We start from the raw sequence: 12,164 nt of genomic DNA on the forward strand, positions 1-12,164 counted from the left end.
ATATATATATGTGTGTGTGTGTGTGTGTGTATGTGTGTGTATACACACATATATAATACAACATATATACACATACATACATACAGGTAAATTTGTGTATGTATGTGTATAATATATACACTTCAGATTTCTGCATCAGAAATTATCAAAAATCATTAGAAATTATACAATTTATAACAGACATTGATGGAAAATTTGAAAATTAAGGGCATCCTCTTTCTGTCCCTAATTGGACTGTCTAAAATGTCAAAAAGAGGTTTCTATTAATACAACTCAAATATTTTTAAATGTATCTCTTGAAGTGATTTCACCATCTTTTCCATAACTCTACTGATGACAGAGCACACCTGAAATTGCTATTGTACTTTCCCTAATAAGTGCAATGTCAATCCTGTGCACCCTATTAACTTTTCCAGTTACTTCTACTTAAACTCACAGCCTAAATATCTTGAGGCCTTGGCAAAAAAAAACAGGAATAAATTTGATAAGTGCTAAGTACAAAATTAGCAGTTTGGATATCTCCATGGCAAAGCAACAACTTGCAATGGAATCTAACAGTGGTGATGATTAAAGATTGTAATTCACTTCACTAGGATTCCCACTTTTGTTGAGGTTGAGGTGAAAAAAAGGGAAGCTAGGGAAGGACAAAGGTATTAGCACCAAAATCTTACAACTAAAGAAATGTATTGCTCGGAGGGTTAAATAACCTGCCCAAGGTCACACAGCCTGTGAGCGACCAAACCAAGTTCTGATTCTAGTTCTCTTTAACTCCGTAGTTATCCAGGGCTCTTTCCAACAAGTCATTCAGCCTCTACAGTGTACTAACATGAGACAGGATAAAACAGGTATTTTCCTTTAATACTTATCATAGTAAAGCAATAATCATGAATGCACTTGGAAAGTTGGAGATAGAAAAAGTACTCAACATTGAATTCAGTGTCTTTTGGATTTTAGACAAAAAGTAAGGAAGGTGCATGTACCATATATTATTATATACTCTCAGCAGGATCTGGAACAGCTCCCCATAATCAAACACATTAATATTTTTGGAGTGAAGTATATGAATATTCACACTAAGAAGGATACGAAGACTATAAATAGCCTCATGTCAGTTCCATACAGTTTTTACTGCTAAATGAGATCAGGTCAGATCAGGTTTTGAGTTTTAAAAACACTTTCTCTTTTCATAGGTTTTTGAATTTCATCATTGCAGGGATGTGGACACGTACCATGTCCTGTCTCACCAGGTGAGGGAAAATACTAATGATAAACTTACTAATTGATTTACCAGAACTGACTTTCCACTAACAGAGTGGAAACTTATTTGGCAAAAACTTATTTCCTGCTTTTTGACTCAATTGAATTAAAAAGTAGGCTATGAAATTTAAATACAGATCAGTCTACTAACACCCAGGAAAGCTATTAAGTAATTCATGTGTAACAATTCTAATTCAAGGCTAAAACTATATAACTTCCAACTGTTACACTTAACTTGCAAATAAACAAGTGAAAAAATTAGAAGGCACTATAAATAGATTATTATCTGCTGAAATTTAATCATTAATGTACTATTAAAATCCACCTTATTCCTATTAAAGACATTTGCTATCATAGTGTAAAACATGGTATGGGGTGGAATCTGACCTCCAGCTTCAGCAGGGGGAAGGAGAATCAAGATCAACAGCCCAAGGCTGATTCCTATGAGGCAAGGATCAGACAGGCCTCTTCTCTCTGCCATATTTACCAATTCTAACACAAACCGTCCCTCCCATAGCACTCTTTACTGGGTTGAATAATTTATTGCAATGGCCACACAAAACTCACAGACCATACTCACAATTATGGGGTTTATTAGGGAAGTAACAGTTACATTTCAGTCTCAGGAGCACTCAAACACAGTTCTTCCATTAGGACAGACTCTCCCCAGCCATGCGCCCAGGCACGCCTCTCCCTGGCCCGCAGTCTCTGCCTAGAGGCAATTAGCTTTCTGTCTCCATGGGCTGGGAAGCCCACCACAACATCTCCTGCTGCCTGGTCTCTGCTGCTGGACTCTCCATCCTTGGTGGTGGTAGGCTTCTCTCCTTTGCTCTGGAATTAGCTCTCTTTTAGGGTAAAACTGACCAATCCCCTTGGATTACCCTAATACACAGTCGCGCCCAATCACCTGGGTAGGAGTTACAAGACCAGGGCTAGAAAGACCACAGAAAAATAATCAATCAGTAATCAGTCCCACCACACATAGCTTACATTGACAAATGGACTTGCAAAAAATAGTTAACACATTTAAATTCAGTAGATAATCACTTCCACCTTGTGAATGTATAAACCTACGGGTGATTTAATTCGCCATCCACCGGTCATCTCATCTCCTCGGGTGCTTCAACATCTAAATCTAACATATTTTAAAACTACCAAAAAATTTGCAAATAAGCATACAAAGTTATCAAACAAAAATGAACCACTAGATCTCTTACTTTGTTTACGCTGGTGTTGCACTGATTCTCTTCTCTCCACTTCTGTGTACGTTCTCTTTTCTATCTTCAGTTTTCATTGGTTCTACAACTGGGACTATTTTACCTTTAGATGTTTATGTGACTCTTATGTTTAAATGTCTAGACCTGTTGGTTTTGTCCTTCAAGAGATTTACTGACAAGAACCAGAAAAAATGTTTTAAAAATATATATGAGAAGACACATCTGGAAAATATTTTGGCACAACAATCATCCCCTTTGTTAAACCTATGACCTGAGTTTATAATATTCAATGTCAATATGATTGGTGACAACGTTACTGCTTTTTTGAATTTTTTCCTTATAAATAGGTACGGACAAAAGCCAAAACCAAACCTTTTGTCAATTCCTACTCGTGGTGTTACAGAGTAAATCTGAGGTTTTCTTGGCTGTGATCTTTATGGAAGCAGATAGCCAGGCCTTTCTTCCATGGAGCCACTGGATGGGTTAGAACTGTCAACCTTTCGGCTAGCAGCTGAGCATTTAATTAAATCACGTGCCATAGGGAATGCTTACACATGGACAGTTTTAAAATTGAGCAAGATAAGAAAATGCAACAAATAATTTTTCAATGTTGCACAGAATATAATGTCTGTCTTGTCATATTCTAACGTGAAATGAATCTGTATCATTGTTTTTATCAGCTGTCAATTCAGTTTTTTCCCCCAATCTAATTCTTTCAGAAGTCCCTGTAGCACCAGGAGGTGACAACTTCCCTTCTGTGTAGAAATGCACAGAAGATGCTAATTACAACAAAAACAGGAAAGACATAAACAACACCTGCAAAAAAGGTAAATGACAGATGGGCAAATGCTATAACTAAGTTTTACAAGTAACATTAACCACCAAAATTATTTATTTCCAGAAGGAGTATAGTTGGGAAACAGGTAGCATATATTTTAGAAACTGCCCCTTGACCTGTAAATTGCAAAGTAAATAGAAGTGCCTGTCCCTTCTATGCCTCCCAGGGGCGGATTAACCAGTAAGCAAGGTACACACCATAAACCCGTTGCTGTCGAGTGAATTCTGACTCACAGTGACCTTATAGGACAGGGCAGAACTGCTCCCATAGGGTTTCCAAGGAACAGCTGGTGGATTCAAACTGCTGACCTTTTGGTTAGCAGTCAAGCTCTTTACAACTACACCACCAGGGCCCCCAAGGTATGCACAGGCTTACATAAAGCAAGGTTCCCACGGGCTTACTTGTGCTTACTTACTTATCTGTAGTGCACAATTTCTCGTGGGTTTCACCATATCTTTGATGCAAGAATCTGAAAAGCTAATTTTTAGCAAATGGGTAACTTTAATTTACCTATGTGGGCATTTTCTAGAGCACTTAGGAACAGACTGATAAGCCATTGGGAACCTAATAAAACTATTAATCCAATTCTCTCATTTTACAGATGAAATAATTGATGGCCAAAGAGTACCTATTTGTCCAAGGGCACCTACTCATTTAGCAGCAGAGCCCAGATTAGAACCCAAGTCATCTGACTCCCTTTCCAGTGTTCTTTCTCACAGGCTCCCTCAGATATGCTTCGTGTATTAGATTAAATTGGTAGAACCTTTTGTTAAGAAGCCAGGTATGTCCATTGTCTTCCAGACGGGGCTCTTGGATTTCCTCTTCCCAGCCCTACGTTTGTGTTTTTCTGATTTTATGGGATTTTATATCTCATTTTCTCCAAAGTATTTCAAGAGCTATACTGTAAATATAAACTATTGTTTCTGCTGTTTAATTGAATATGGACGAGTAATTTGCATAGTTATAAGGATAAAAGGCTCAGAAACCATGTCCGTAAGTGGGATCACCACTCTTCTGCTAAAAAGATTCTAGTGAGAGAAAAAGATGATAAACAACAAATAGTCCCTGGAGCAGATATTTCTCATTAGGGGATACTAGTTAAAACTCAGGTGAAATAGGCCAAGGTGTCATCAAATGCCAGGGCTCCCTGTCACTCTCACCAGGACTATTTCCATGACAAGCTTTAGATAAGCAAAGAAAGCAGTGGGAACTACTTTCCCTTTGTGGTAGAAAAGGATTCTACAAATTGAACATTCCCCCAAATTATATTACTTGTATTAGTTAAAAGAACACAATAATGTAACAGCCAGAAAACAAATATATGCTTGTATGTTTATTCACAGTTGCTATTCCTTGGGAGGTGGAGATGATGCCATAATACTGTTTGCTGCGGTGGAAGATTCCATGCAATGGGTCCTGTGGTGAAATGAGTTTCTTTATGTGGCCTTTTGCCTTGTTCTGTAAAAGAGAGAGAAAAAGAAAACAGTATGGGAGATTCTTTTCCCCTGGGCCCTGAGGAGTTGTTACAGTTGCTCTTATTACAGTTACCCAGGGAAAAAGCCAGACCTTGCTGGTAGAAAATGTCAGTTATTATGCAAATAGTTGGAGCCACTTGAGACAGGATTGGTCACTTTAGTCTAGAGAGAGGATTGGTCAGTTACTATGCAAATAGAATATGTAAAACCCATCCAATACAATTGAGCCACTTATCTATATAAGGACCCATTCCACAGAGGTTGAGGGGGACCTCACTATTACCAAGAAGAGCCTGGAGTAGAGCATGTCTTTTGGATCCAGAGTCCCTGTGCTGAGAATCTCCTAGACCTAGGAAACAGAGCTCTAACACTGGAACAGCAGCAGCAGAACCAGGAGACTGGCCTGAGACAGTGTGGTGGGCTTCCCGGCCCACAGAGCAAGGTGACTACAGTGGGCTTGCTGACCCCTGGAGTGAGAGAATTGAGAGCCTTTGGGTAGGAGGTTTGCTGGCAGAGTGGGATGCCTCTGGACAGTTGGTGAAGCTAATACTTGCCCAAGTAAGGTGGAGTCCAGGCCCAAGAGGAGGTCTGTCCTGAGGGAGCCGAGAGGAGCCTGTCTGAGAGGGCCTAGAGGAGGCCTGCACCACTGGCTGAGAGAGAGAGACAGATAGCTTTCCTACACTAAATAAGGGAGGGAAGTGCTTTTCACTGCAGGGGAGCCTTCCAGATCTTGCCTGTGTGCTTCCTGACATTGATCCTGTTCCTGTTACTCCCAGATTGATCCTGATCTCGTGTTACTTAATAAACCATATAAATGTGAATATGGTCTGTGAGTTCTGTGTGGCTATTGCAATGAATTTACTGAACCCAGCAGAGAAGTACAGAGTGCTGTGGGAAGATGGCTGGTGTCAGAATTGGTAAAAAGGCTGGAGAGTGGAGGTATGCCTGACCTCCACTTCATAGGAATCAGCTTTGAGCTGATGCTGGTGCTGATTCTCATTCTCCCTGAAGTTAGATGAGGTCTTACACCATCACTACCCCATTACAGGTCCACTTCAATTGCCATTTCAGACATGTTAGTTGCCATCTAGTTGATTCCGACTCATGGAGACTCCATGTGTACATAGAACTGCTCCATAGAATTTTCAAGGCTGTCACCTTTTGGAAGTAGATCACTAGGTCTGTCTTCCAAGGCACCTGTGGGTGAGTTTGAACTGCCAACCTTTCAACTAGTAGCCCAGCACTTAACCATTTGCACCACCCAGGGACTGCTGACACAGAGGTAGTTAAATGATCTTCATAAGACAGAATCACCTTTAAGAATCACTAGAAAATAACCATAAAGTAAGGCTCCAGGGGTTTACTTTATTTCCACTGTTTCTTATGTGCTTTCTCAGGTATGATGTTTATAAATGAAATCCTGTGAGACTATAAGTTATTACAGAAAGAAGAGTCCCATGTCAATTTGCAATAAGACCACTCAAAACAGGGCCAAGTTATCGTATCTGCTTAGAACATTCTGTGTCTGAATTTTCAGCTGACAGTCTACTCCTCCATAATGTTTTGTTGTCATTCCCACGTTTCTAAGATATGATTATAAAAACAATAAAAATAGATATAGAAAAGGTAGAATTTTATCAAGAGGCTTTTAATTTGGTTTATTAAGTACACACAGGCTTGAGGGATTTATTAAGGATGCACATTTATATGAAAAATTATTCCTTACTCAAGCCTAGCACCTTCTCAAAACTGCCCCAGCAGATGCATTTCTTCTAAAAGGACATCAGTTTTGGCCTTCATTGTACCTTATGAGTTCATGAAGAGGAACTTCAAAGTACTATATTTAGAAGGTGTCCTAGTCGTCTAGTGCTGCTGTAACAGAAATACCACAAGTGGATGACTTTAACAAAGAGAAATTTATTCTCTCACAGTCTAGGAGGCTAGAAGCCCAAATTCAGGTTACCAGCTCCAGAGAAAGGCTTTCTCTCTCTGTCGGCTTGAGGGAAGGTCCTTGTCATCAGTCTTACCCTAGTCTAAGAGCTTTTCAGCACAGGGGCCCCGAGTCCAAAGGACGTGTGTTCTTGTTCTTTCTTGGTGGTATGAGGTCCCTATGTCTCTCTGCTCACTTCTCTCCCTTATATCTTAAAAGAGATTGGCTTAAGACACAACCTAATCTTATAGATTGCGTCCTGCCCCATTAACATAATTGCCACTCATCCCACCTCATCAACCTCATAGAGGTAGGATTTACAACACACAGGACAAGCACATCAGATGGCAAAACGGTGGACAATCACGCAATACTGGGAATCATGGCCTAACCAAGCTGACAGGCATTTTGGGGGACAGAATTCAATCCATGACAAAAGTATTTTGAATAACTTTTTAAAAATATAAAAATAAAATGATTAATACAGGAACCTTGGATGAGATTGCACTAAATGAGTGTGAGTTTCCTGGCAACCAAAGCAAAAAGGAAATTGAAGGTGTTATGTCCTTTCTTTCCTTTTGTCTGATAAGAGAAAATACACAAGTTCATCTGAAAAGATCCATTTTTCTTTTCCTGGTATTAACTCATAAGGGAAGTTATCTATGAATGCCAACATAACAGTACTGAGTATCATAATGGACCAAGCTTTCAATTGCAGTTTTATGGATAGTGGAACTGTATTTCAGAGATCTAAATTTGTGCAGTTCAGCACTTCACAATCTTTTGTTCTAACTTGATTCAAGGATTAAGCTTAGACAAACTAGAGCATCATTTCTGAAAGGGTGTTTTGAAGAGTCCCTGCTTCAGATTATTCAAGATTTCTTTTCAAAAATATAGATTTTGTAGGCCCACTCAAAAACCACTGAAAAAAATTTCAGGTGTAGATCTCAAGAAGTTCAATTGTAAATAGATTATCCTGGTGAATTGTATACATGGGTTGCTAGTTCTTGACCTCTCACCATCAAACCCATCCTTTTATATTTGACTTTGTGACGCTGGAGCTGTTCTCTGTAAAGCCATTTCTACTTTGTTATTCTGCTCCCAAAGAGGAAGAATGAAAAGTGAGAGGAAGGAGACCATACATTCCCTTTCTAGTTTGCTTACTCTTGCTGTCAGCATCCCCCAGCCGCAGTTCTTCATCCCAGCAGTTCTAGTCATCTTGAGTAGCAGTTTGATCCAGTTTCCACTTTTTTTTCCATCTCCCATAATCAGCTCCATGGCACCCCCTTAGGGCACCAGCATCCTCAGAAGTCTGGGTTCCAGCTCCCTGGGTCCCTCCTCTGAGTTTCTGAGACACCAGCACCATCCAGGCAGCTTCTCCCACCATAAAGGTCTGAATTCCAGCTTCATGGATTCCTCCTCCAAGCCTTTGGTTCTAACAACTCCAATCTTTTCCCCTGTTCTTCCAGGCTTAGTGGTGGTAGTTACTTCTTGCAATCGCTCTATGTTACATCTGTTCCTTCTTGCTCTTTCAGTCACCCAATAACTGTATAACCTATTTCCTGTATAAATTCTCTCTTAAAATAATTAATCTGGTTTCTTTTTTTTCTAACTATGACTTGATTGATACTCATGTTAAAGTTTGAGATCTAGTGACATGGAGAATTAAAGAAGACAACATATCCTGTAGCCAATCTCTCTCAATTAATGGCTTAAATTACTCTTTTAGTAATTTAAGTAATTAAAACACTGTTACAAAGTGCTTCAACAATTACATTTTATTGCCTGAAGAAATTTCCAGAAGCTCTGGGTTCCGGATGAGTAGACAAAGTTGAAAATCTGTTCTGGAAAATGAAGCATTCTTATATAATTTTCCCAGATTCAGAGTAATCCAGTTTTACATAGAGGTGACTCACCGATGAGCCTGTGAGCAGAAGAAAATTTTTTCTCGAAAAAGTTTGAGGGCTCTTCCATGGAACTGCATCACCTGCAGGATAAAGAACAAACCTCAGCCTTATATTTAAGACCATCATAATGTAATACCTACACACTATTCCAAACTGATTTCAACCTAATCTTTCTTTTTAAGAACGCTGCTTCCACTTGAACTAATGGTTGTTCCTTACTACACCTCCCCACCGTGGCTCAAGCAGTTTCCTCTACCTGGGAGTCCTCATAATATACAAATCCTTACAGCAGTGCACATAATGAGTACTCAACACATGTTGGAACTGGCTAGTATTGCTTTCCTTCTGCATTAAGCCGTCCTCAGGATTACTCTATTTTGAACTGCCACAGCAGTTACTTTATGTACACATTTTGCACAGTGCACATATCATCTCGTGAACTGCTTGTGTATATGTCCAGCTTTCCCTATTAGGTAGTGTCATGGATTGAATTGTGTCCCGCAAAAATATGTGTCAACTTGGTTAGGCCATGACTTCCAGTATTATGTGGTTGTCCTCCATTTTGCAATTTTCCTATGTGTTATAAATCGTAATCTCTGCCTGTGGTTGAAGAGGATTAGGCTGGGGTGTAACACCCTTGCTCAGGTCACATCCCTGACCCAGTGTAAAGGGAGTTTCCCTGGGGTGTGGTCTGCACCACCTTTTGTCTTACAAGAGATAAAAGGAAAGGGAAATAAGCAGAGAGTGGGGGACCTCATACCACCAAGAAGGCAGCACCAGCAGCAGAGCGCGACCTTTGGACCTGGGGTTCCTGTGCAGAGAAGCTCTTAGTCCAGGTGAAGATTGATGACAAGAACTTTCCTCCAGAGCTGACAGAGAAAGCCTTCCCCTGGAGCTGATACCCTGAATTTAGACTTCTAGCCTCCTAGACTGTGAGAGAATAAACTTCTGTTTGTTAAAGCCATCCACTTGTGGTATTTCAGTTACAACAGCACTAGATAACTAAGACAGGTAGTAAGTTCTTTAAGGACAACCCATATATCTTATATATTCTTATATCCCCACTGTGCCTCATAGACCTTGCATAGAACAGTTGATTGATAAATATTTGCTGAATGAATAAACAACCTAATGAATGGTCATCTACCTTTTTTATGAGTCTTTCCTTTCTCTTCTATTGTATTGTAGCTATATCAAATTCTTCTGCAAATATAGAGAATATAAATAATATTCAATTTGCCTTCTACTGTATCCATAGTGTTGTAAAATAATATTTTCATCTGTCTACATCTGCATAGTACTTCTCACATATTAACTGCTTAAATTTTGTTGCCAACTTTGTGAAACAAGCAGAGTAACAATCATTCCTTTCATTTATGTCCAAGGACACTAAGACTCAGAGAAGTCAAGTTGTCACATTCAATGTCACATAAGGGGACAGTGATATTCCTGGAATTTGACGAAGGCTGTTTTCACATCCATTACATGGTCTCGTGGGAAGTTAGTGTTTTGCATATGATGATGACAGTGATGAGCTCACCTGACAGATTGCTCTTCCCTCTGAAGAGACTCTGGCTTCAACTCCAGGAAAAATCTGAAAGAAGTGACTCACAATTCCCAGCAGCAATGCCAGCTCATGTGCTGAGATTCTGACCATGAGCATAATGATCAGGCCAGGGAGTCATATTTCTGCTAGATTTAGAAAAGCATCTATGTGTTCATGCAAGAAACCCAATGGGCTGTTGATAGTACTGTGGCTTTTGAAGGATTCCCATCCACCCCTCTGCCCAGCCAGGAGCATGGCCATGGCAGGAGGAAGGGAGGCAGCAAAGAGGTAAGTGCAGATTCCTCACTTTCCCCTTTTTGCCATTTTAAAGCCACAGTGTGATCGCTGGGTAACACAGTCCCGTATATTGCTTCATAAAGCCTAGTGAGCCACTGAAATTCTTACTGGTCCACAAAATTTCAAACGCAGTGAGGATGCAGAGGGGCAAAGTGCAGATGGCTTGAGCATACTGAATACATCTTCTGCTCCCACTGAGCTGTCTGAAAAATAGGATTAACACATCTGGCATCATTCTACACAGAGAACTTGTGATAGAGACTATGTTAAAATATTTGTTAATAACTTTACAGAGCCTTCCGATCATTTAAACTGGTACCCAGGTCCTCTAGAGTCTCAAAAATAATGTAATTAAGATCTACTTTTTCTCTACATAATATCTGATACACAATAAGATGGTCTTATTGCAAGACAAATCTTAGATTTACACAAAGATCAAACCTGATAAAGTTTAATTTTCTCCATCAATTCAAGTAAATGACATCTCTCAAACTTTTCAACAAAAGGATTGACCAGATTATTTCTCTTCTCTCCCTACTGGCCCTCCTGCTTGCCTCTCCTACCCCTTTTTCTAACCGCCCTGGGTCTTCCCTTTCTACCTTTCCCCCTTCTAATTCTTCTCTTTTTTTTTTTCCTTTTGAGGAAGAGGGATCTAACCTTTTAAGAAATTGCTTTGTTTGTTACATTTTCTCTAAGGCTTGGTCTGAGTAGTCAATTTTCTTGTAATAAAATGAAAGTTAGAAATCCAAAAGTTTAGTGAACCCAGGGTGGAGGAGTTATACATTTTATTGCACTGTCCATCATCCCAGAGTTCATCCTATAACCGAGAACTAGGTATAGTTTATCTGAGTAATCCCTCACCTATCCACATCCTATATTGGTAAAACATATAATTAAGAGGAGTTAGCAGAAACTATCAGAAGACTAAAAATTGTAAGTTAAGTGTAAAAATGTGTCTGCAATCACCAATAAGTATTTTCACTATTACTGAAATATATTTTGCCATTATAAATGATTATGTAATTTGGCTTTTCACTATGATTTAAGAGCCTTTATAGGATTATGAGCAATAATTCATTTTCTGACAAAAAGAAAATTAGAATCATGAAGATTAACTGTTGCTGGAGATAGGGCAAGGATAACAGCGGTATAGATTCCTGAAAATGAGCAGATGGAAAATCAATCCAAACAAATTGCCACAAGGAAGTCAAATTAGAATCTTCCAAAATGATGTAACAATGAAATGCAATCATTAAAACAGTCATGAGGTTAATTTACTTAACACTCTTTTTCTTTCACTGGAGTCAGTAGATTTTCCCAAGGTGAAGAAATGGTATAGGTGTAACCTCGTAAGGGGAGAGCTGTGGGACACAGTTACAGATAAAGCCAGCCTGAGAAAAAGGCACAAAGGCTAAACAATGATTTTACATGGTGTTACTAGAAGGTAGCCAGGAAAGTCTTACTTTGGCCTTTTCCCCAAATCTGCAGCCAAAATAGGTGGTCCAAGAAGATGCTCCAGGTTACCTTGAAGCCTCAGGCACGCAGACACCAAGGGCTGCCTTTATACAGCTACACAGGCTGTTCACCGTACAGCTGCAGGAGGCACCATTCACATAGACTACAATGTGAAAGGAGCCCCCTGAGTTTGCAAAACTTGGAGACCCTTCTATGGCAAACTCCTGGGGTCACATAGACTA

This window comes from Trichechus manatus, unplaced genomic scaffold (assembly GCF_000243295.1).
Source record: "Trichechus manatus latirostris isolate Lorelei unplaced genomic scaffold, TriManLat1.0 scaffold00083, whole genome shotgun sequence".
NCBI classification, from domain to species: domain Eukaryota; kingdom Metazoa; phylum Chordata; class Mammalia; order Sirenia; family Trichechidae; genus Trichechus; species Trichechus manatus.